Source organism: Tursiops truncatus, chromosome 13 (assembly GCF_011762595.2).
Source record: "Tursiops truncatus isolate mTurTru1 chromosome 13, mTurTru1.mat.Y, whole genome shotgun sequence".
NCBI classification, from domain to species: domain Eukaryota; kingdom Metazoa; phylum Chordata; class Mammalia; order Artiodactyla; family Delphinidae; genus Tursiops; species Tursiops truncatus.
This window is the reverse complement of record NC_047046.1, coordinates 49588240-49611673: the sequence shown is the minus strand read 5'-3', so window position 1 is coordinate 49611673 and position 23434 is coordinate 49588240. Positions and strand designations below refer to the sequence as shown.

The 23434-nt window shown below is 41.0% G+C and overlaps 1 long non-coding RNA gene across 3 annotated transcripts in view; it reads left to right on the top strand.

Annotated features, from left to right (window-relative positions):
* The window catches only part of LOC109549194 (uncharacterized), a 92770-nt gene that overhangs the window by 63463 nt on the left and 5873 nt on the right, over window positions 1-23434 (top strand). The window contains exons 3-4 of one of the 3 annotated variants that reach the window (XR_012325370.1): window positions 4296-4482; window positions 19071-20421. This is a non-coding gene — a long non-coding RNA (uncharacterized lncRNA). Of the gene's footprint in view, window positions 1-4295; window positions 4483-11801; window positions 13652-19070; window positions 20422-23434 lie in introns of those variants that run through there. The other 2 variants (XR_012325369.1, XR_002175414.3) reach the window with 2 other exon arrangements.

The following is a 23434-nucleotide window of genomic DNA, read 5'->3' as shown; positions in this document are numbered from 1 at the left end:
TCCAAGTGCTCTCCTTATTATAATAGCCCTTGAAAGGTAGCCTAGAGTTTCAGTGACACTGACTTAATCACTAAAAGGCCCTGGGAAAGGCGGCCTGGCACAGTGGCAGGAGCACGGGTTTGGAATCCTCAGACCTGGCTTTGAATCCTGGCTCTGCCACTTGATAGCTTTGTGACATGAAAAGTCAAGTGACCTGTCTGAACCTCACCTTCCTCACGTGGAAAGTGAGGATAATACCCCTCTGCTTTTTAGGGTGGTTTATAATGGTTATAAATATTGGTTTGGCCAAAAAGTTCATTTGGGTTTTATGGAAAAAACCCAATAGCTTAGGACAGTACTCAATACAGGGAAGTCTGGTTTTTTTAATCCAGCTATAGGCAAGTCACGTAATGTTCCTGAGTGTCAGTCCACTCAGGTGTGACAAGGGGATCACAGCAATTCCTATCTACCAGGGTTATTCTGAAAATTAAAGATAATGGAATTAAAGTTCTGGGAAGTGGTGGGAACTGGCTCTTCTTAATGCTGCTTGTTCAGTGGCTGAGTTTGCAGCCAGAAGGACCTGGGTTTAAATCCTAATTCTGCCACTTAGCTCCATTGAACATCTTCCCCTTAGAAAAATGGAGATAACATCTTCCTTGCATAGTTTTTGTGACGATTAGAGATAATGTATAGAAAACGTCTGGCACTTTGGTAAAACAGCTCAATAGATGCTAGGATTATATTGTAATATGCAGTATAAGTACATCACTAGGGTTTGATTTGCTAATTGTGATTCTTCCTTTACTGGAAAATATCCAGTAACTGACAGGAGTGTTTAAACTTTAACTCTTGTCTTTCTAGACCTGTGAGCATTGCAGCAATGGAAAAACCGAGTTCTTGATTTAGTTAAAGGAAGAAATGAGGCTGGGCAGATGGCATCTGGTCTGAAGGCGCAGTATGGGGAAAACAGTTCAAAGTTTTTCAGGCTCATGTGACAGTGGCCTCTGTTCTCACCCTCACACCAAGGAAAGGTCCAATAACCTGAGTCTCTCGGCCTCCAAGGGAATTAAGCTGAGTTTATTCCTGAAGTATAAACTTTCAAACAGTGGCTCTTTTTTTTTTCCCTTTTAGAATATGGTTTGGAACCTGATGCCAAAGCTAAAAGGTTGATTGTATATTGAACCAGAAAGCTAGATAGCTGGTCCAGGTAACTCAAACCGGACATTTTTCTAAAATCTGAACCAATGGATTAAATTTAGTCATATAATTTTAATGGTTTTCTAAACTGTTTTTCTGCCTGTGTGGATCCAATTCAAACATATAATTGCCAATTAATAGTGCAGCATGTTTTCTGACTTTCGGCTTTGTAGACCAGCTTGCCTGTAGAAATTACAAGGCCGTTGTGCGATCCTCCCTCGTACTCAAAAGAGAGGATCTTTTTGATTCTAGAGTAGAAAGATGATTCCCTTATCCCCAGTTGAGTATCTTATCAGTGGAATGATTGTAAAGTAATAATTACAAAGTTGCTCTGGAATCAAGACAATCAGTTAAAGAAACCTCAGTTTCAGGGCACATTGTTGCAACCTGAATAATTTGAAAATGTGGATATCTAACCAGATCTCAGCTCAATTTACTGCATCCAAATAATGGGTGCATTGGTTTCCTAGCGCTGTCATAACAACGTACCATAAACTGGGTGGCTTAAAATAACAGAAACGTATCATTTCAGAGTTCTGGAGACAAAAATCAAAGTGTTGGCAGGATCGTGTTCCCTCTGAAGGCGCTAGAGTAGAGTTTGTTCCAGGCCTGTCTCTTAACTTCTGGTAGCCTCAGGCATCCCTTGCCTCACAGATCATCACTCCAGCCCTCTGTCCTCACATGGTGTTTTTCCTGTGTGTCTTCACAACATTTTCCCTCTGTGTATATCTGTTTCTGTGTCCAGATTTCCCCTTTTTATAAGGACACCATTCACATTGGATTAGGGCCCACCCTAATGCCCTTGAGGTCACATTCTGAGGTACTAGGGGTGAGGACTTTGACATCTCTTTCCTGGGGGACATGATTCACCCCATAATGATGGGCTTGGGTTTCTCACCAAAGAAAGCTTGTGAACTTTTCAGTATTCACCCCATGACTAAGGGACTCTCTGCTAATGTCTCCCTCTCCATCAGATGCATCTCTTAAAGGCATGAAACGTTCACAAATTCCAGGGGCTATAGTTCTTACAGAATTTCTTGTAAGATAAAGAACTGAGAGTTTAGCTGTATGTATATATGACTTAAAATTTACAGAGTTGGCAAACAGAGATGCTGATGCAAATTTTTTTGTTGACTAAGTACATAAAAATCCATGGTCAATAGAGCAGAGCTAATGTAGAAAAGATTTAAGAGGAGGAGGATTTAAATTGGAGCTTGAAGTGAGGAAAAGAGGAATTTATATTGCTAGAGAGGTTGGGGAAAGTCAGTCTAAAAAGGGAACCGTGACACAGATAAAACTTCAGAGAATAGAATGGGCAAGTTGGTGGTCTGGTGGACTTTAGTCAATTAATATTCACCCAGTGTGTCTATATTCTAGGCCCTTGGAATATCTCAGTGAACAAAATATAAAAATCACTGCCCTCATGGAGCTTATACTCTTGGTGTATATGTGTGTTTTGTGGGAAGAAACAAAATAAATAAGTAAATATTAGAAGGTGATAAGTACTTTAGAGAAAGAAAAAAAATGTACGGTAGGGGAAAGAGGATTGGGAGTTGGGGAGAGGGTGGCTGCAATTTTAAGCAGGCATTCAGAGTGGGCCTCACTAAGAAGGAAACTGTTGAGCAAAGACTTGAAGAAGGTGAGGGGACCCTATGGCTCTCTGAGGGAAGAACATTCTAGAAAGAGAGAAGCACCAGTGCAAAGGACCTAAGGGAGGAACGTGCCTGAGATGTTTAAGGAACAGCAGGTGGCCTTTGTGATCAGAGCAGGTTGATCAAAGGGGAGAAGAAGGAAACCAGTCCATTGTGAGGACTTTTGTTTTTACCTGCGTGAAACAGGTAGTCTGGGTAGTCGTTACTGAGTTGATGCGGAGGAATGAAATGATATGACTGATGTTTAAAGAGGATCCCCTTGGCTATCCAGGGGACAAGGTTGGAAGCAGAGAGAGAATTTTGGAGGCCATTAGGTAACCCAGGTAAGAAATAATGGAGCCTGGATCAGGGTAGTACCTATGAAAGTGATAAGGAAACAGATTGGATCCTGGATATAAGGTTTTCTTGAGGGCTTTCTTACAGCCAATAGGATTTTCTGACAGATTGAATGTGGAGAGTGAGAGTCAAGTGTAACACTATAACTTGTCTTGAGCAACTGGAAGGATGGAGTTGTCATTAGCTGAGAACAGGAAGCCTTGTAGGGGCAGGATGTTTGTGGGATGGCGTAGGGAGAAACTGGGACTTCCATTTGGGACACAGAAGTTTGAGATGTCTATTAGACATCCAAATGGAGATATTAAACAGGCAGTTGTGTATGTAAGTCTGGAATTCAGCAGAGAGGTTGGAGCTGAAAATATAAATTTGAGAGTCTCTGGAATATGAAGACGGGATGAACTCTCCAAGGTTGTGAGTGATGATAGAAAAGACATCCCAGGACTGAGCCCTGGGACCTTCCGACGTTAAAAGGAGAAAGAAGAAAAAGAGACTGAGAAGGAGTAACCAGTGAGGTAGAAAGAACAGCAATAGGATTTGTTTGACTAGCTGAGGGTTAATAATCTGTTGAGACAGGACAAGGGATAAATTGGTAAAAGGACTTGAAGACCAAGCATAGTCCCTAGATTCTTTTAGAGGCTGAAACTAAGGCATAACTTGATAAAAGATTTGTCTAAAATGACTTCATGGTAAATATCTCCTTCTAATCCCAGTCCCTTGATTCAATCAGAATCCTCATGGTTGAGGAAAATTTTGTAATGTGCAAGGTTTAGAGATATGTATCCCACTCTCCCATGGAATTCGATAGGAGAGGCTGTTTCATTCTGAGTTGTTCAGAATAACAAATTCTTCATCTACTGGGTGTGTGTGTGCGTCTGTGTATGTATTTCTGATCAGTGGCATTTTAGAGAAGCATCCACAGAGCCACCAAAGTTAATAGGTCAGTATTACTTTCTTCAAACGTAGTTTTACTCACAAGCTTGATAAAGGCTAGAGGGTGCAGGCTCAAAAGCCAGACTTAAGGAAAGAGTTCCCTGAATCCTGTTTCTGGTCTCATGCTCTTTTGTTTTGGTTGAGATAATTTGTCTTGCTTGTTGATCTTTGACCTGAGACTTAGGGTTTTCTTTTTTGCAGGATGAAATTGAAGTTTGAAATTAAAGACCAGTAGATTCCAAAGGAGACTGAAATAATACCTTCGGAAGTTCAAGTGTGATGTAACAGTATACTAGAGAGGAAGACGTGGAAATTCAACAATATCACACAAGAGAGTTGAAGAATCAGAGGTGGTGGTTTGGCACCTCCTATGACACACAGATCCCAGGTGGGTCATCCCGAACTTGGAAAGAGAGCATGTAGTAGAATTTTCACTAATTTCTGTTTGTGGCTCTAGGGTAATTGCTGACTAAACTGATGCTTCAAATAAGTAACTAAGCGTTGGCATTTTATAGCCTTTGAAACTTGTTTTTAGACATTTTTTGGTCTTATTTCTCTGTTGCCTTTTTGATCTAAACTCTCAAACTCTTTCAGAACTGAAGCAGGAAATTTAGATTTAACCTCAAGAGTCAATGTTTTGTCTTGTGTCTCGTCTAATATAATACAGATGTGAGGATGGCTGTATTTTACTTGAACACTTATTGAATTTATGCCTTACTCCTTTCTCTTTCTAATGGGAAACAGTCTAACTCTAGTCCTCATTAAACTCAGAGAACCCAAGCTGTAATCTTGAGAATGTACATGGAGAGAAGATATATTTAGGTTATTTACTTAGGTTACAAAGCCTTAAACTGCTTCACTATTTGAGGAAAAATATCTCCTGTCTATGAAAGACAATGAGAAACAAAGAAAAATGTTAAAGATTTAAAAAGTGTTAAAGAATTGAAAAAATGGCCCTTCAAAATGCTCTTTTCTGACTAGAATGAGTGTCAGTTCATTACCTGGGCAGTCTGTAATGTAGTGAGATGTCCCTTTTGAACACTCTACATTCTAGCTTGACAATGCCTATATTTCCTTTCTTTCTTTCTTTCTTTTTTTAAACATCTTTATTGCAGTATAATTGCTTTACAGTGTTGTGTTAGTTGCTGCTGTATAACAAAGTGAATCAACTATACGTATACATATATCCCCATATCCCTTCCCTCTTGCTTCTCCCTCCCGCCCTCCCTATTCCCACCCCTCTAGGTGGTCACAGAGCACGGAGCTGTTCTCCCTGTGCTATGCGGCTGCTTCCCACTAGCTACCTATTTTACATTTGGTAGTTCATATATGTCCATGCCACTCTCTCACTTTGTCCCACCTTACCCTTCCCCCTCCCCATGTCCTCAAGTCCATTCTCTACATTTGTGTCTTTATTCCTGTCCTTTCCCTAGGTTCTTCAGAACCATTTTTTTTTTTTTAGATTCCATATATATGTGTTAGCATATGGTATTTGTTTTTCTCTTTCTGACTTACTTCACTCTGTACGACAGACTCTAGGTCCATCCACCTCACTACGAATAACTCAATTTCGTTTCGTTTTATGGCTGAGTAATATTCCATTGTATATACGTGCCACATCTCCTTTATCCGTTCATCTGTCGATGGACACAGGTTGCTTCCATGTCCTGGCTATTGTAAATAGTGCTGCAGTGAACGTGGTGGTACATGACTCTATTTGAATTATGGTTTTCTTAGGGTATATGCCCAGTAGTGGGATTGCTGAGTCATATGGTAATTCTATTTTTAGTTTTTTAAGGAACCTCCATACTGTTCTCCATAGTGGCTGTATCAATTTACATCCCCACCGACAGTGCAAGAGGGTTCCCTTTTCTCCACACCCTCTCCAGCATTTATTGTTTGTAGATTTTTTGATGATGACAATGCCTATATTTTCTATCTACAAAGCTAGTTCTCCCAAATTGTGCTATTCCAGAGAACTGCGCAGACTGAATATTTCAGCAACTTTGAGGTCACCATCTCAGCTTCCTGTGGCATAAATCTTCTGTAGGTCAGTTGGGCAGAGAAGGGCCCAACTTGTCCAGTGACTGTGATACAGACAATGACACCCAGCTCCTTTGGCCGAAGTGCTACATTTATCTATCAGTACTGATCCAACAATCTGAATTTTTTTTTCAGGTTGGTGGCAAATGTATTTCAGAGGGAAAAAATACTTCATAGTGTAGACGTGTAATGTGAGCTCATTTATATGGTTTAGGAATGATTTCTTCAGTGGCCCAGTGACCTGATCTGCTTCAACTAGTCTAAACATGTGTCACAATTATGTTTGTACCTCTCTTTGGATTTATTTGATTAGAGGCTTTCTTGTTGACTTGTGTTACAGGGGAAAATAAACACGTATCCCTGTCCTCAGACCAGTCACTGGTTTGTTTACTCTGATGGTTGCAACCAATCATGAAACAGAGCTCTCCAAAGATGGCATGGTGGCCTCTCCTAGGACATAGTGAGCTTTCGGTCGGTGTAACCAGGGACAGACACGACCCTGGCATGCAGCCAGGTGGCTTCATGGCCAGGGTCTTAGAAGGAGACTCATGACTGAAGGACCAGTTGGTCTAGATGGCTTCCACATCCCCTTCTCACTCCCAGCTGCTTTGATCAGTGCATTTGATTCAATCTTTTCAGGACTGACAGTATCTGGAGAGCTTGGTTAGTAAATGAACAGTTTGGAGTCATGTTTACATCTGGTCCATTGGGTGCCAGTGAACCAGCTAATAATCACATGTGTACACTTGGCCATGGTGTGGAGAATCAGCATTCTGTGGGAGGAACATTTAAAATCACTTTTTGTTTTGGCATTGACATTTTCTTTGAAATTTAAATTTTCTATCATGTCCTCATTAGAAATGCTGGGCATCTGATTTTAAAAAAAAACAAAAACCCCAAACAACCTATGTTAGCTGACACTTCTAAAGTAATATATATTTATAAATATATAAGAGTATAATAATAAAACTAATGATCATGTCAGCAGTACCACTACTGTGGCAGAATGCAATTTGGTATATCTGGTCAAGAATTATATTATTTTCTAATAAGACAGTAAAATATTTCTATTGTTGTCACTATGGTACACCTTACCATTGTGGAATTATAACAAATCCTCATTTGTTCCCTCCTCCCGATCCTGCCGTGTGTTCCTTGCTTTGCATAGACGTTGCATAACATTTACATGTAAGTTTAAACCTAGAAAGGTGAACTAGAAGGTACTAGAGGAAAGAGTACGGAGCTGTTGATTCAGATTGTTCTGGGTTTGAAACTCCGCTGTGAAACTCATCAGCTGTGTTGCATAGTTTCCAACTTCTTCGATTCTTTGGAAAAAGACCCTGGGCTTCATGAAATTCTGCTTGATGTACATCCTGTGTCCAGAGAGACATCGTTCATAAGAGGGACCGTTATTCCCAGTTGGGCCTGGGGCATTAGCGGGAACAAGGCGCAACAAAGTAGTTGAGAAGCGACAGCATCCTTTTTCATCTGTGTTATTGGCTTGTCCCTTGTTCAGTGGTTGATTGGAGATCAAAGGTGGAAGGGAAACCAGGGTGTGCTCAACAACAAGGATCTTGATGTTCTTGAAAGACAGTATTTAGCTCAAATACTTCTGTGTGGCAAAGATGAATGCATATTAGATTTCTGAGAGTTTTTGTGATGACCAGGAAGTCTTCTAGTCAGTATTTGTTTGTTTTTCTTTATAGGGCGTATCTGAAGAAAGCCCCAAAGAAAGATGGTTTTTATGAAGCTTTGCTCCTTTTGGTGTTTCCTGCCTTGTTTTCCTTCCTTACTCCAAGGGCAGCCTTGCTCTAAGTGATGTATGACCAGGCAGCCCAGACTTCTCTTTTTCTTTTTAAAGGATTTGTTTGTTTATTTATTTATTTATGACTGCATTGGCTCTTCTTTGCTGCGCGCAGGCTTTCTCTAGTTGTGGCCAGTAGGGGGCTAGTCTTCAGTTGGGGTGCACAGGCTTCTCACTGTGGTGGCTTCTCTTGTTGCGGAGCACAGGTTCTAGGCATGCGGGCTTCAGTAGCTGTGGCTTGCGGGCTCTCTAGAGTGCAGGCTCAGTAGTTGTGGCGCATTGGCTTAGTTGCTCCACAGCATGTGGGATCTTCCTGGACCAGGGCTCGAACCCATGTCCCCTGCATTGGCAGGTGGATTCTTAACTGCTTTGCCACCAGGGAAACCCCAGACTTCTTATATTCATGTCTGGTGCTGCATTCTCCAGTGTGTCTGTAGAATCTCAAGGCCTTGCTAGTGTTGTTTCCCTGGCAAAGGCTCTTCCAAAGTGGAAGTGTGAGTTCTTGAACCAAGCTTGCTCTGAACAAGCCAGCCAGTATATACATTGCACATTTAGTGACGGCCTATCTTTTCAAAAGAGAGCTAGCTTCAGGCCTTCAGGTGCTGGGATGGCAAAAGTTATTTCAGGATGCCCTTCCCATATTTGATGATCCCACATCAAGACTTGGAATTTATATGGATTTATATATAGAAGATTCTCAAAACTAAAGTTCTTGGATGCAAGGAACTTGAATTTAAATCACGCGACTTATGTGTTTTGACATTCATACCTGCTGATGATCACCAATTGTTGTGTAAGATGACTTACGGAGGATCTAGCAAAATATACTCTGAATCATGTGACATTGCTGTTCTAATTTACAATTAATTTATCATGGCATGAATGACAGATTTTAATTAGTTTGGTTAATACAGGGGATGAGAAGTCATATAGTTCAGTAGAAGCATCAGAAGGACCCTCATATATGTGATCGTTTTTGTCAGACACACTGAATCAGTGAATTCTTTCCTTCTCTTTGGGAAGATGTTGCACTTGGGTGACATAGCGGGAAGCTCAGTGATGTTGGAGAATGTCTGTAGACAAAACTGATCTGTGTCCAAACCATTCCACTTGATAGGCAAGTGGCTTGGAGTTGCAAAGACTGGGGCTCCTAGAGCTGGAGATGGGTTCAGAGGAAGGGCAGGGCTGGCCTGGCCCTTGGGCTGCAGAGCACAGAGCCTTAGGAGATTGAACAACAGCATCTAGACCAAAGCTCGAGTCGGGTGCCACACTAGGTGAAGGAGCAAACCAGAGTAGAGAGAGGAAGACTGGGCATGAGGCTATATAGCAAGGTATCTGAGGCCACTAGACCAAGAAAGTGAGGGTACAGGGCAGGCAGGAGGCAGAACACAAGGGCCTGGGTCAGGGTCTGACAACCTAGCTAATTGGAGAGCTATGTATAACCAGCTCACTCACTTGGCAGTGAGCATGTCTTAAGGCAAATGCACTGTGCAGAAGATCTGATCACTGGACACCCTAATTTTAATTCCTTGGGATCCCTGGGCTTGCAGATCTGACTCTTCTGGTTTTGGAAGAGTGAACTCTGGAAAATGACTGGGTTATCCCCAAAGAAGCTGGGGAAATCTGACCCTTCCCTACTCTACCTTCCCTCACCAGTCAAAAAAAGTAGCAAACCTCATAGCAGGTCTCAGGAATGTTCATGGTTAATGGAAAATGCTGGAGAAGAGGTAGGAAATTTTGGTCCTTTATAACTGGTTTGAAGCTTTACATTCTGGCAGCTGAAGATGTATTGAGTCCTCATTCCCTGTCATCTGCTTTTGCTATTTGGCCTGCAATATCATGCATTTAATGCATGTCTACTCTTGAATTTTTGTATGGGCCTATAAATATTAGACGTTAACAGTGAAGGGGACAGGGACATTTTAGTGGAGTAAGCCGTTAGATGGTCTTGGTTTCCAGTTTCATTTCGTTAATTGATGGTCTGCTCATTTTAATCTGAAATACAAAGGAGCTATTGAAGTGGAGGAAAGTTTTCATGTTCTCATATCAGAGCCACATGAGCAAAACATTAAAGAATAGTACTAGTTCAAATGGTTTCCAAATCAGTCACATTTCTCTATAATTTTCTCATTCTGATTCCTGTTTGTATTTTCTGTGGAGGCCAACTTGTGGTTGTCATAGCAATTCCTTTTTTCTACACGCATCTCTGATATTTTGATTTTTATTATTTGTACCTCATAGCAAGTCAAGATCTATTAAAATCTAAATATTTTCTTTAAAATAACCAGAATAGATCTTTAACCTTCACCTCATTACTCTTAATGTCTTTTGACCTCTGATTTATAGGATTTCTTAGGATTCTCTTTTGATGTAAGAAGAAATAGTCCCATGAACAGGGTGGTTTGAAGACGATGAAAGTCTGTGAGTCCTGGTACCCACCATTCTTCCCTTTGCTTTTAGCACCTTCAGCGGCTCTGAAGCCATTGGGTATTTCTATCATGGCTGTACACAGGTGGTCCTGGCTGAAATACCAAGAGTCTTTGCTGGATTTTGTTCCCTTTTCTTTCTCCCATCCTTATTATTTCCTTCCGTATGCTTTTAGATTTTTTTCCATGCAGTTTTCATGTATTGTTTTGACTCCACTAAAATTTTTCTATTAAAAAGTTTTGTTTGAAGCTGGCAATGATCCGATTCTTGTCAAATCCATAGCTTCTCAGAATTTACCATTGTACCTTTTCTGTGGCTTTGATATTGTTGACCAGTCAATCCTCCTTGAAGCTGTCTCCTCTGGGTTTTTTTTTTTTTTCCTCTTTTTTGTCTTTCCATCTTCCCACCCATCCAGTGGCTATGTCATGAATACCGTGCAGGGTCCTGCATTGTTCTGGTTATCTGGCTTGGCCTTTCCCAACATCTCCTAGGCTCTTCTTTAGTTCCTGCTCCAAAAAGGAGCCCCTCATCCCAGGTTCTGCCTTGAACAGCTCCAGGTTCCACATGCGCTTCCTGGGTGGGCTTATTCACCCTCTGGATGCCACCTGTCATGAGAGAAGGCTAACTAACCCTCAAATCCATATCCCTGGTTTGGACCGCTCACCTCCACTGCAGTTCTCTGTCTCCAAAGAGCGATTGAGACATTGCAGGACATCTCCACTTTCAGGACCTGCCATCTAACAGTGGGTTCATATCTTCTCTCCCAGTTCCAACCTGGCTATTCTCAACTACCAGAGGCACTAGTTTCCTGCCAGTTGCCTAGCCTAAAAACCTTTAACTCTTTGACTCTTACTGTTTTGCATTTTCTATATCCAGTTTAATATGAATGGTTGCTACTATTGGGCTGGCCAAAAAGTTCGTTCGGACTTTTCCGTAAGATGCTACCGAAAACCCGAACGAACTTTTTGGCCAACCCAATAATTACTTCACAATACTTTTCCGATCCCAGCCTCTATGTTTACTGTCACCTTCTAATGTTACAGGTGAGGCCATGGAGCTTAGAGTGCTTCTTTGCCTCTTTATCAGTTACAACATAAAAAAGCCAGGACCTGATTTCCTGATTCAAATGCAAATCCCTGGTTGAAGACCATGGGTTTAGAGCAGTGGTTCTCACACTTAATGGTCTCAGACCCTGTTTAGACTCAAGAAATATTGAAGACTCCAAAGAACTTTTATTTATATGGGTTATAGTTATTGATATTTATCATTTTAGAAACTAAAACTGGGAAGTTAAAAATACTAATTCTTTTTAAAAAGCAATAATAAACATTATATATGAACAAAGAATATTTTTACAAAAAATAACTTTTTTCAAAACAAAAACAGTGAGAAAAGTGATATTATTTTACATTTTTTTTGCAAATTTTCTTAAGGTCTGGCTTAGTAGAAGACAGTTGGACTGTTAAACTTGCTGTTGCTGTGATGTCATCCTGTAACCCTGGGAAAGATCCGCTGTACACTGACTGGTGAAAGGATGGGAGTGAGAAAGGCAGATAACATCTTAATATCATCATGGAAATGATTTGATTTCAAGGACTCCCTGAAATGGTCTTGGAGATCTCCAAGGGTCTCAGGACCATATTTTGAGAATCACTGGCCTAGAGGGTTGCTAAGTCTTTTTCTGACTCAACATCTTCTTGTTCTTGTCATGACCTTTCCATTTTTGTTTTGAGGTTTATATAAGAAAAGTTCAAAGTTGAACATAATCATGTAATCAGAATCTAATATATATTGAGGAATTCAATCTCTAAAGCTTGAAAATACAGCATATGATGAAGTGGTAGCTTTTTAAGAATCATGATGTTAAATTTCCATGCTCATGACCAAGAGGCCACACTTCATTGTTTTCTCCAATTCTGTGTTCTCATCTCTCTAGTTCTTCTGACCACCTGGATTGTGATTTTCTTTAATATAAAGCTAAATTTTTGTTATTTGTGTTAATGGAGAGCAAATGGAGATATAGGAAATAACTCTAAACTCTATCATGGCGCCTTTCCCCTTCTTTATTTGGTAATCAATCATACACTGAGTTTTGCTCTGTGCTCAAACTGCTCAATGCTGGGATATTAAATTTATAGCCACAGTGGTCCCATCCCTGAATTCATACCTTGGTATGAACACAGGCTTAAACACCAGTAATCACAATATAATATGTTAAGAGAGAAGACCTAACTCCTTCAAGAGAAACTGTGGTGACACCAAGCAAGGTCATTCTCTCTTTTAAGACACTGGTAGATGAACAATGATCTCCAGTCCCTTTTTGGTCAAAAGAAACTGTTTGGAACATGTAGATCCAACGGTTTCCAGTGTTTAGTGTTGATCAGAAAGCTTATCATCTATCAGTTAACTGTGGAAACTTTTTTTTTTTTTTTTGGCGGCATGCGGGCCTCTCACTGTTGTGGCCTCTCCCGTTGCAGAGCACAGGCTTTGGACACGCAGGCTCAGCGGCCATGGCTCACGGGCCCAGCTGCTTCGCGGCAGGTGGGAACCTCCCAGACCGGGGCACCAACCCGTGTCCCCTGCATCGGCAGGCGGACTCTCAACCACTGCACCACCAGGGAAGCCCAACTGTGGAAACTTTTATTCTTCTAGAGACTGAACATAAGCCAGAAGAGTATATCATGGTGGGTAGATTGTGGAGAGAGGAGGCAGGAATTTAAAGCTAGAAATGAAAATGGTGGTGATGGGGATCTGAAAAAAGCACTAGCGCAGGGACTGTCTCTGGATGGCTGCTTCCCTCTCTGGAGAACAGAGAGAGTATCACCTTTTCACACCACAATTCAGGCATGGATTGAGAGAAATAATACCACCACCACCACAACTGCTATTACTACTATTACTACACTACTAATTGTAGCAGGCAACAATGTACTGAGTACAGGCCTACCTCAGAGATATTTTGGGTTTGCTTCTAGACCACTGCAATAAAGTAGATATAGCAATAAGGTGAGTCACACAAATGTTTTTGGTTTCCCAGGGCATATAAAACTTATGTTTACACTACACTGTAGTCTATTAAGTGTGCAATAGCATTATGTCTAAAAAATGTACATGCTTTAAATAAAAATATTTTATTGCTAAAAAATGCTAACCGTCATCTGATAGGGTTGCCACACACCTTCAACTGTAAAATGCAATTATCTGCAAAGTGCAATAAATTGAATCACAATAAAACAAGGTATACCTGTACTGATTATGTGCCAGGCACAATGCTAAGCTCTTTGCATGCATTATTTTACTGATTGATTGAAGTATAGTTTATTTGCAATGTTGTATTAGTTTCTGCTATACAGCAAAGTGATTCAATTATACATATATATATATATATATATATATTCTTTTTTATATTCTTTTCCATTATGGCTTATCACAAAATACTGAATATACTTCCCTGTGCTATACAGTAGGACCTTATTCTGTATATAACAGTTTGCATCTGCTAACCCCAAACTCCCAATCCATCCCTCCCCCACACCCTCTCCCCCTTGGCAACCACAAGTCTGTTCTTTATGTCTGTGAGTCTGTTTCTGTTTTGTAGATATGTTCATTTGTGTCATATTTTAGATTCCACATATAAGTAATATCATATGGTATTTGTCTTTCTCTTTCTGACTTACTTCACTTAGTATGATAATCTCTAGGTCCATCCATGTTACTGCAAATGGCATTATTTCATTCTTTTTTATGGCTGAGTAATATTCCACTGTATATGTATACCACATCTTCTTTATCCATTCATCTGTCAATGGGCATTTAGGTTGTTTTCATGTCTTGGTTATTGTGAATAGTGCTGCTATGAACACAGGGGTGCATGTATCTTTTTGAATTATAGTTTAGTCCAGATACATGCCCAGGAGTGGGATTGCTGGATCATATGGCAACTCAATTATTAGTTTTTGAGGAACCTCCATACTGTTTTCCATAGTGGCTGCAACAACTTATATTCCCACCAACAGTGTAGGAGGGTTCTCTTTTCTCCATACCTTCCCCAGCGTTTGTTATTTGTAGACTTTTTAATGATGGCCATTCTGACTGGTGTGAGGTGGTACCTCATTGGCATGCAGTATTTTATTAAATCTTCATAACAACCCTCTGTAGAGGCAGTTTTCACTCACCAATAGGTGTATTGTGCACCTCCTCTGTATCAGCTCAGGGGGCTAGATGCTAGGGCCGGAATGTTGAGCCATACAGATACAGTCTATGTGGCTATGGTGCATGGAATTTAGTAGCGATGACAAGATTAGAAATTAGCCAAATAATTACACTGATAAGTATACATAGGTGATTATACACTGTGCTGAATGCTCACGTATGTAACTGTTATTTGTTGAGCACCTATGATGTGCTAGGCTGTGGCCATACAGCAGGGCTACCATTACTCTCCCTGTTCTAGATAAGCAAACTGAGTAAGTTTTAGCAAATGGCCAAAAAACTTGCCAGGCTTCAAAGATGGGTCCTTGTACACTGTTCTGGTAGATGAATCACTGAGCGCATGTTGGGGTGTCAGGGAACGGACCGCCTGCAGGGTCACCGCCTTTGCCGTGGTTGTCATCAGACGTGGCTAAAGCAGAATGTGCTGGTGGGTCTCACTAGGCAGTTGGGAGCTAAGATCCTGATGAATGTGGCAAGGCTAGGTTTTCCCCCTGGACATTCAGAAGTTGGGAATACGGAGAAAGGTGGACAGTGTGATTTCTATGTTGAAAGCGAAGAGCCAGTCCAGTGAGGTATGTTTTTAAAATTATCTCTGAACTGTTTTAAAAATGTATCCAAGGGACTTCCCTGGTGGTGCAGTGGTTGAGTCCACCTGCCAGTGCAGGGGACATGGGTTCAATCCCTGGTCCAGGAAGATCCCACATGCCATGGAGCAACTAAGCCCGTGCACCACAACTATTGAGCCTGTGCTCTAGAGCCCACGAGCCACAACTACTGAGCCCATGTGCTGCAACTACTGAAGCCCCCACGCCTAGAGCCTGTGTTCCGCGACAAGAAAAGCCACTGCAATGAGAAGCCCATGCACCGCAACGAAGAGTAGCCCCCACTTGACGCAACTAGAGAAAGCCTGCGCACAGCAATGAAGACCCAACACAGCCAAAAATAAATAAATAAATAATAAAATTTTAAAAATCACTAAAATGTATCCAAAGTATTTCCCATAAATAGTCTTTTGGAAATAGCCCAGGTTTTCTCAGTATAAGGAAGGCAGTTTCAGGGAAAGGAAGTTTTGGGGAGAGAGCAGCACAGAAAGAACAGGAAACTTGTATAGATAATGGCAACTTTTAGTGTGCTTCCTTTAGCCATAGCTGCCTTGCTGGTTACCTGGACGTGTGCTTGTTTGTTATTTTGATAGTGAGTGATCATCACATCAGAGCCCTTTCACTGGCTCTTTCTCCTGGCCCCATGGTCCTCTCTGCAGTTACAAGGCTTTTAGAAAGCCTAGAGGAATTGATACTTGTCCTGTTCACGGCGTCAAAAACTGTATCATGGGCTTCCCTGGTAGCGCAGTGGTTGAGAGTCCGCCTGCCGATGCAGGGGACGCGGGTTCGTGCCCCGGTCCAGGAAGATCCCACATGCCGCGGAGCGGCGGGGCCTATAAGCCGTGGCCGCTGAGCCTGCGCGTCCGGAGCCTGTGCTCCGCAACGGGAGAGGCCACAACAGTAAGAGGCCCGCGTACCGCAAAAAACAACAACAACAACAACAAAAAACCAACAAAAAAAACTTGTATCATGTCCACTGCAGAGGGTGGGATGAGTATATGATCATTTTTTTCTTCTTAGGAGTGAAAAGAGGTGCCCGAAATGAGGTGGGCGCAGGTGAGCCTCCATGTCCTTATTGTTGAGAGGGGGGTTTAGGAAGGTGGGTGTTGTATGTAAAGGGCACGTCCCTGTGGTCGCCACCTGCTCTCCTGCCCTGGGAGGGGATACCCTGAGTGGCAGCAGGTTGGGTAGATATGCCCGTTGGCTGGAAAGCTAGTAGAGGAGAGTGAAGGGAGAAAACAGAGATCATTGTTTAACTTGTGTTGAAAATTCACTTTGAACCTGTATGTATTTACTCTTCCTTATTTCATTTGCTCAGGAAGTGACCTCTGAGCATATAAGTGAGTGAGAAAAAACAAATTTAACTACCCATGAAAGTGACATTTCAATGCAAACAACATATTTTGAGCACTGACTATGGGTAGAGGGTAGCAGCCTCTAAAAGCAGAGTTTTGTTTCACATTTGACTTTTCTCCAAATGCCTCCAAGGTAGGAACACTAGGCCTCACTCAGGGAACTGTCCCTTCAGGGACTTGGGTTTTTGATTGTTATTTGTCGGGAGTCAGAATTTTTAAGCACCAGATTGGTCTGGCTCGTAGTCAGGCCATGTGGTCACTGGCAACCATAGGTTGACTGCCCCTGGGTTAGACGTCCACTCTGGACCATCGGCTGTGGCGGAGAGGGGGCAGGATTCTGTGGTATAATATACGGCTGCTAGGGCTGCTCCTGCAGGGGTGATGGGAGCAGTGGGCAGTAGTGAGATGTCTAGTACCAGGGTTGTAGTAGTATAATATCTATATTACCTCCCTCACAGGACTATCAAAGCCAAAACTAGTAAGAGTAGCTACTATTTATTAACTATCTACTATGTGTAAGGTACTTTATACATGTAATCTCATTTATTCTTCAAAACAAGTTTGCCAGGTAGGTTTTCTCTACATATTCAGAAGAGGAAATGGAGACTAAGAAATGGTATGCGGTCTGTTGAAAATCACACAGCTAGAAGTGGGGTGGCTGGGATTTGAATTCGGGTCAGAGCATTTTCAAAGCCTATTCTCTTTTTCCTCCACGCGGTTATTTGGGAAACTGTTTTGCAACCCGTAAAGGGTTTTATAGATACAGTTAAGATTTTTATTAAAATATTATCCCTTCTTTCCCTGCAGACTTAGGTCTGGACTTAGTCCACTGACAGATGGTGTTTCCTATCTCTAGGATAATTTTGAGGGTTATGGGAGTAACAGCCAGTAGTTTCATATTTGCAATCTACACTGAAAACTGCCTTATCGGTAAATTGCCAAGAATAATAGAAAAAACAGAAACTCACAAGTCAGATCTTACAATGCTCTGGGGAAAACTGTGACCCTGCGCATGGGCCTCCTGCCTTCTCCATGAGCGGTGGGGTGGCCTGCACTTCCAGCCGTGTGCCAGCCAGGCTCCTCAGCCTTCAGCATGAACTGCTGCCCCACACCCAAGGTGGGCTGACTGTCAGGAAAGGGACTGGGTCTTGATAGGTAGCCTTCAGTCCTAGAGCTGCCCTCTAGTGCCGGTCAGGTCACAGAAGGGCACACTCTCTGCCCTGCAGGGTCCACCTCAGCCTCCACGGCAAGGAGTTGAACCGGTAGCAGCCCCACCACGCACGCTGTTCCTCTGGATACTCTTAATCCTGGGATGAAGCCCGAAACTCCGGGGGCTAGTTCCACGCACAGACAGTTTTGGTCCCTGGTAGACTAGTCTTTACTGAACTGAGTCTTGGCATTATGGCATCAGGGATAGTACTGATGATTAATAGGGACAGGCCAGTTAGACCGTTACTGTATTTGCTGTGAGATACTGTGAAAGTCAGGTTCCCTGCATCGTTAATTTCTTAGGAGGAGGAGCCATGGAGAAATGTCTCTTAGGCCTAAGTATATGTACTCCTAAGCAACTGATTTGTTTTCAGCTTATGGACACTTTGGAGTGATGATTACTTCCTCTCTGTGCTGGCAAGTAGGAAGGTCAGAGATAATTTTTCCCCCTTGGTCCTTGTAAAGTCTAGACCTTTAGGGCATGTGTGAGGCCACTGACATACTGCTGGCTTCATTGTTCCCTCCTTCTCTCTGATGTCCTCACTTATGTGTAATATACTGCTTTAAAAAATATGTGAACTGCTTCAGTTTACTTTCTATGGACTGAAGCAGGTATGGATTCAGAGTGCCTCTTTAGAGTATTTGAGGGACAGTGATATGATATTTTAGTAGTAAAAAGTCACTGGTGACTGCTGCGTTTTGCCCATGGTTGGTGCTCAGCTTTTGAAAACAATTAAATTGGAGGAGAAAATAAAAACACTCTTCCCTTACCCCTGCCTTCTTTTTAGCTTAAAAATTTCTTATGGGTATATCTGAGGAAGAATTAGCAGCTTTCTTGGATATGTATTTTACATATAAAGAGAGCTGTGTTAGGTAATTTTTTTCTCCCTCTATTTCTCTTGAGGAGACAGTTGAGTGAGCCTTTGAACATATACACCTTTCCATGTAAAAAATGTGCCCAGGAATAAACACCCTTTCTGTGAAGCAGCAGCCACTTCCTGTTCTGGATTCCAGGGCATGGTTTCTCCCAAGGAGCAATGTTAATGGGCCAAATGACCAAAGGCCTTCATGGTTTTGTTTTTATTTTATTTTTTAACATATGCAGATTACATTTATTCAGCACTTACTATGTGGCACATGTGATACGTGTTCTGCTTATATTTTCTTTCTTTTTTATTTTAACATCTTTATTGGAGTATAATTGCTTTACAATGGTGTGTTAGTTTCTGCTGTATAACAAAGTGAATCAGCTATACATATATCTATATCCCCATATCCCTCCCTCTTCCGTCTCCCTCTGACCCTCCCTATCCCACCCCACTAGGTGGACACAAAGCACCAAGCTGATCTCCGTTGTGCTATGCGGCTGCTTCCCACTAGGTATGTATTTTACATTTGGTAGTCTATATATGTCCATGCCACTCTCACACCTCGTCCCAGCTTACCCTTCCCCCTGTCCTGCCCCTAGGTTTATGAGAACCTTTTTTTTTTTTTTCCAGATTCCATATATATGTGTTAGCATATGGTATTTTTCTCTTTCTGACTTACTTCACTGTATATGACAGTCTGTAGGTCCATCCACCTCACTACAAATAACTCAATTTCGTTTCCTTTTATGGCTGAGTAATATTCCATTGTATATATGTGCCACATCTTCTTTATCCAATCATCTGTTGATGGACACTTAGGTTGCTTCCATGTCCTGGCTATTGTAATACAGCTGCAGTGAACATTTTGGTACATGACTCTTTTTGAATTCTGGTTTTCTCAGGGTATATGCCCAGCAGTGGGATTCTTGGGTCATATGGTAGTTCTATTTTTAGCTTCTTAAGGAACCTCCATACTGCTCTCCACAGTGGCTGCATTAGTTTACATTCCCACCAACAGTACAAGAGGGTTCCCTCTTCTCCACACCCTCTCCAGCATTTATTGTTTGTAGATTTTTTGTTAATGGCCATTCTGACCAGTGTGAGGTGATACCTCATTGTAGTTTTGATTTGCATTTCTCTAATGATTAGTGATACTAAGAATCCTTTCATGTGTTTGTTGGCAATCTGTATATCTTCTTTGGAGAAATGTCTATTTAGGTCTTCTGCCCATTTTTGGATTGGGTTGTTTGTTTTTTTGGTATTGAGCTGCATGAGCTGCTTGTAAATTTTGGAGATTAATCCTTTGTCAGTTACTTCATTTGCAAATACTCTCTCCCATTCTGGGGGTTGTCTTTTCATCTTGTTTATGGTTTCCTTTGCTGTGCAAAAGCTTTGAAGTTTCATTAGGTCCCATTTGTTTATTTTTGTTTTTATATCCATTACTCTAGGAGGTGGGTCAAAAAGGATCTTGCTGTGATTTATGTCATAGAGTGTTCTGCCTATGTTATCCTCTAAGAGTTTTATAGTGTCTGGCCTTACATTTAAGTCTTTAATCCATTTTGAGTTTATTTTTGGGTATGTGTTAGGGAGTGTGCTAATTTCATTCTTTTACATGTAGCTGTCCAGTTTTCCTAGCACCACTTGTTGAAGAGGCTGTGTTTTCTCCATTTTATATTCTTGCCTCCTTTATCAAAAATAAGGTGACCATGTGTGCGTGGGTTTATCCTGTTCCATTGATCTATATTTCTGTTTTTGTGCCAGTACCACACAGTCTTGATGACTGTAGCTTTGTAGTGTAGTCTGAAGTCAGGGAGCCTGATTCCTCCAGCTCTGGTTTTCTTTCTCAAGATTGCTTTGGCTATTCGGGGTCTTTTGTGTTTCCATGCAAATTGTGAAATTTTTTTTCTAGTTGTGTGAAAAATGCCATTGGTAGTTTGATAGGGATTGCATTGAATCTGTAGATTGCTTTGGGTAGTACAGTCATTTTCATAATGTTGATTCCTCCAAGAACATGGTATATCTCTCCATGTGTTTGTATCATCTTTAATTTCTTTCATCAGTGTCTTATAGTTTTCTGCATACAGGTCTTTTGTCTCCTTAGGTAGGTTTATTCCTAGGTATTTTATTATTTTTGTTGCAATGGTAAATGGGAGTGTTTCCTTAATTTCTCTTTCAGATTTTTTCATCATTAATGTATAGGATGCAAGAGATTTCTGTGCATTAATTTTATATCCTGCTACTTTACCAAATTCATTGATTAACTCTAGTAGTTTTCTGGTAGCATCTTTAGGAATCTCTATGTATAGTATCATGTCATCTGCAAACAGTGACAGTTTTACTTCTTCTTTTCCAATTTGGATTCCTTTTATTTCTTTTTCTTCTCTGACTGCTGTGGCTAAAGCTTCCAAAAGTATGTTGATTAATAGTGGTGACAGTTGGCAACCTTCTCTTGTTCCTGATCTTAGTGGAAATGGTTTCAGTTTTTCACCATTGAGAACGATGTTGGCTGTGGGTTTGCCTTATATGGCCTTTATTTTGTTGCGGTAAGTTCCCTCTATGCCTACTTTCTGGAGAGTTTTTATCATAAATGGGTGTTGAATTTTGTCAAAAGCTTTTTCTGCATCTATTGAGATGATCATATGGTTTTTCTCCTTCAATTTGTTAATATGGTTTTTCACATGGATTGATTTGCATATATTGAAGAATCCTTGCATTCCTGGGATAAACCCCACTTGATCATGGTGTACGATCCTTTTAATGTGCCGTTGGATTCTGTTTGCTAGTATTTTGTTGAGGAGTTTTGCATCTATGTTCATCAGAGATATTGGCCTGTAGTTTTCTTTTTTTTGTGACATCTTTGTCTGGTTTTGGTATCAGGGTGATGGAGGCCTCATAGAATGAGTTTGGGAGTGTCCCTCCCTCTGCTATATTTTGGAAGAGTTTGAGAAGGATAGGTGTTAGCTCTTCTCTAAATGTTTGATAGAATTTGTCTGTGAAGCCATCTGGTCCTGGGCTTTTGTTTGTTGGAAGATTTTAAATCACAGTTTCAATTTCAGTGCTTGTGATTGGTCTGTTTATATTTTTTATTTCTTCCTGGTTCAGTCTCAGAAGGTTGTGCTTTTCTAAGAATGTGTCCATTTCTTACAGGTTGTCCATTTTATTGGCATATTGTGACTTGTAGTAATCTCTCATGATCCTTTGTATTTCTGCAGTGTCAGTTCTTACTTCTCCTTTTTAATTTCTAATTCTGTTGATTTGAGTCTTCTCCCTTTTTGTCTTGATGAGTCTGGCTAGTCGTTTATCAATTTTGTTTATCTTCTCAAAGAACCAGCTGTTAGTTTTATTGATGTTAGCTATTGTTTTCTTCATTTATTTTTTATTTATTCCTGATTTGATCTTTATGATTTCTTTCCTTCTGCTAACTTTGGGGTTTTTTTTGTTCTTCTTTCTCTAATTACTTTAGTTGTAAGGTTAGGTTGTTTATTTGAGATGTTTCTTGTTTCTTGAGGTAGGATTGTATTGCTATAAACTTCCCTCTTAGAACTGCTTTTGCTGCATCCCATAGGTTTTGGGTCATCGTGTTTTCATTGTCATTTGTTTTTAGATATTTTTTTGATTTCCTCTTTGATTTCTTCAGTGATCTGTTGGTTATTTAGTAGTGTATTGTTTAGCCTTCATGTGTTTGTGTTTTCACAGATGTTTTCCTGTAATTGATATCTAGTCTCATAGAATTGTGGTCAGGGAAGCCCCAGTCTGTGTCTTTTGGTTGGAGCATTTAATCCGTTTACATTTAAGGTAGTTATTGATATGTATGTTCCTATTACCATTTTCTTAATTGTTTTGGGTTTGTTATTGTAGATCTTTTCCTTCTCTGTGTTTCCTGCCTAGAGAAGTTCCTTTAGCATTTTTTGTAAAGCTGGTTTGGTGGTGCTGAATTCTCTTAGCTTTTGCTTGTCTGTAAAGGTTTTAATTTCTCTGTCAAACGTGAATGAGGGGCTTCCCTGGTGGCTCAGTGGTTGAGAGTCCACCTGCCGATGCAGGGGACATGGGTTCGTGCCCTGGTCCGGGAAGATCCCACATGCCACGGAGTGGCTGGGCCTGTGAGCCATGGCTGCTGAGCCTGTGCGTCCGGAGCCTGTGCTCTGCAACGGGAGAGGCCACAGCAGTGAGAGGCCCGCGTACCGCAAAAAAAAAAAAAAAAAAAAAAAAGTGAATGAGATCCTTGCTGGGTAGAGTAATCTTGGTTGTAGGTTTTTCTCTTTCATCACTTTGAACATGTCCTGCCATTCCCTTCTGGCTTGCAGAGTTTCTGCTGAAAGATCAGCTCTTAACCTTATGGGGATTCCCTTGTATGTTATTTTTTGCTTTTCCCTTGCTGGTTTTAATATTCTTTCTTTGTATTTAATTTTTGATAATTTGATTATTATGTGTTTTGGTGTGTTTGTCCTTGGATTTATCCTGTATGGGACACTCTTTGCTTCCTGGACTTGACTGACTATTTCCTTTCCCATATTAGGCAAGTTTTCAACTATAATCTCTTCAAATATTTTCTCAGTCCCTTTCTTTTTCTCTTCTTCTTCTGGGACCCCTATAATTCGAATGTTGGTGTGTTTAATGTTTTCCCAGAGGTCTCTGAGACTGTCCTCAATTCTTTTCATTCTTTTTTCTTTGTTCTGCTCTGCAGTAGTTATTTCCACTATTTTACCTTCCAGGTCACTTATTTGTTCTTCTGCCTCAGTTATTCTGCTACTGTTTCCTTCTAGAGAATTTTAAGTTTCATTTATTGTGTTGTTCATCATTGTTTGTTTGCTCTGTAGTT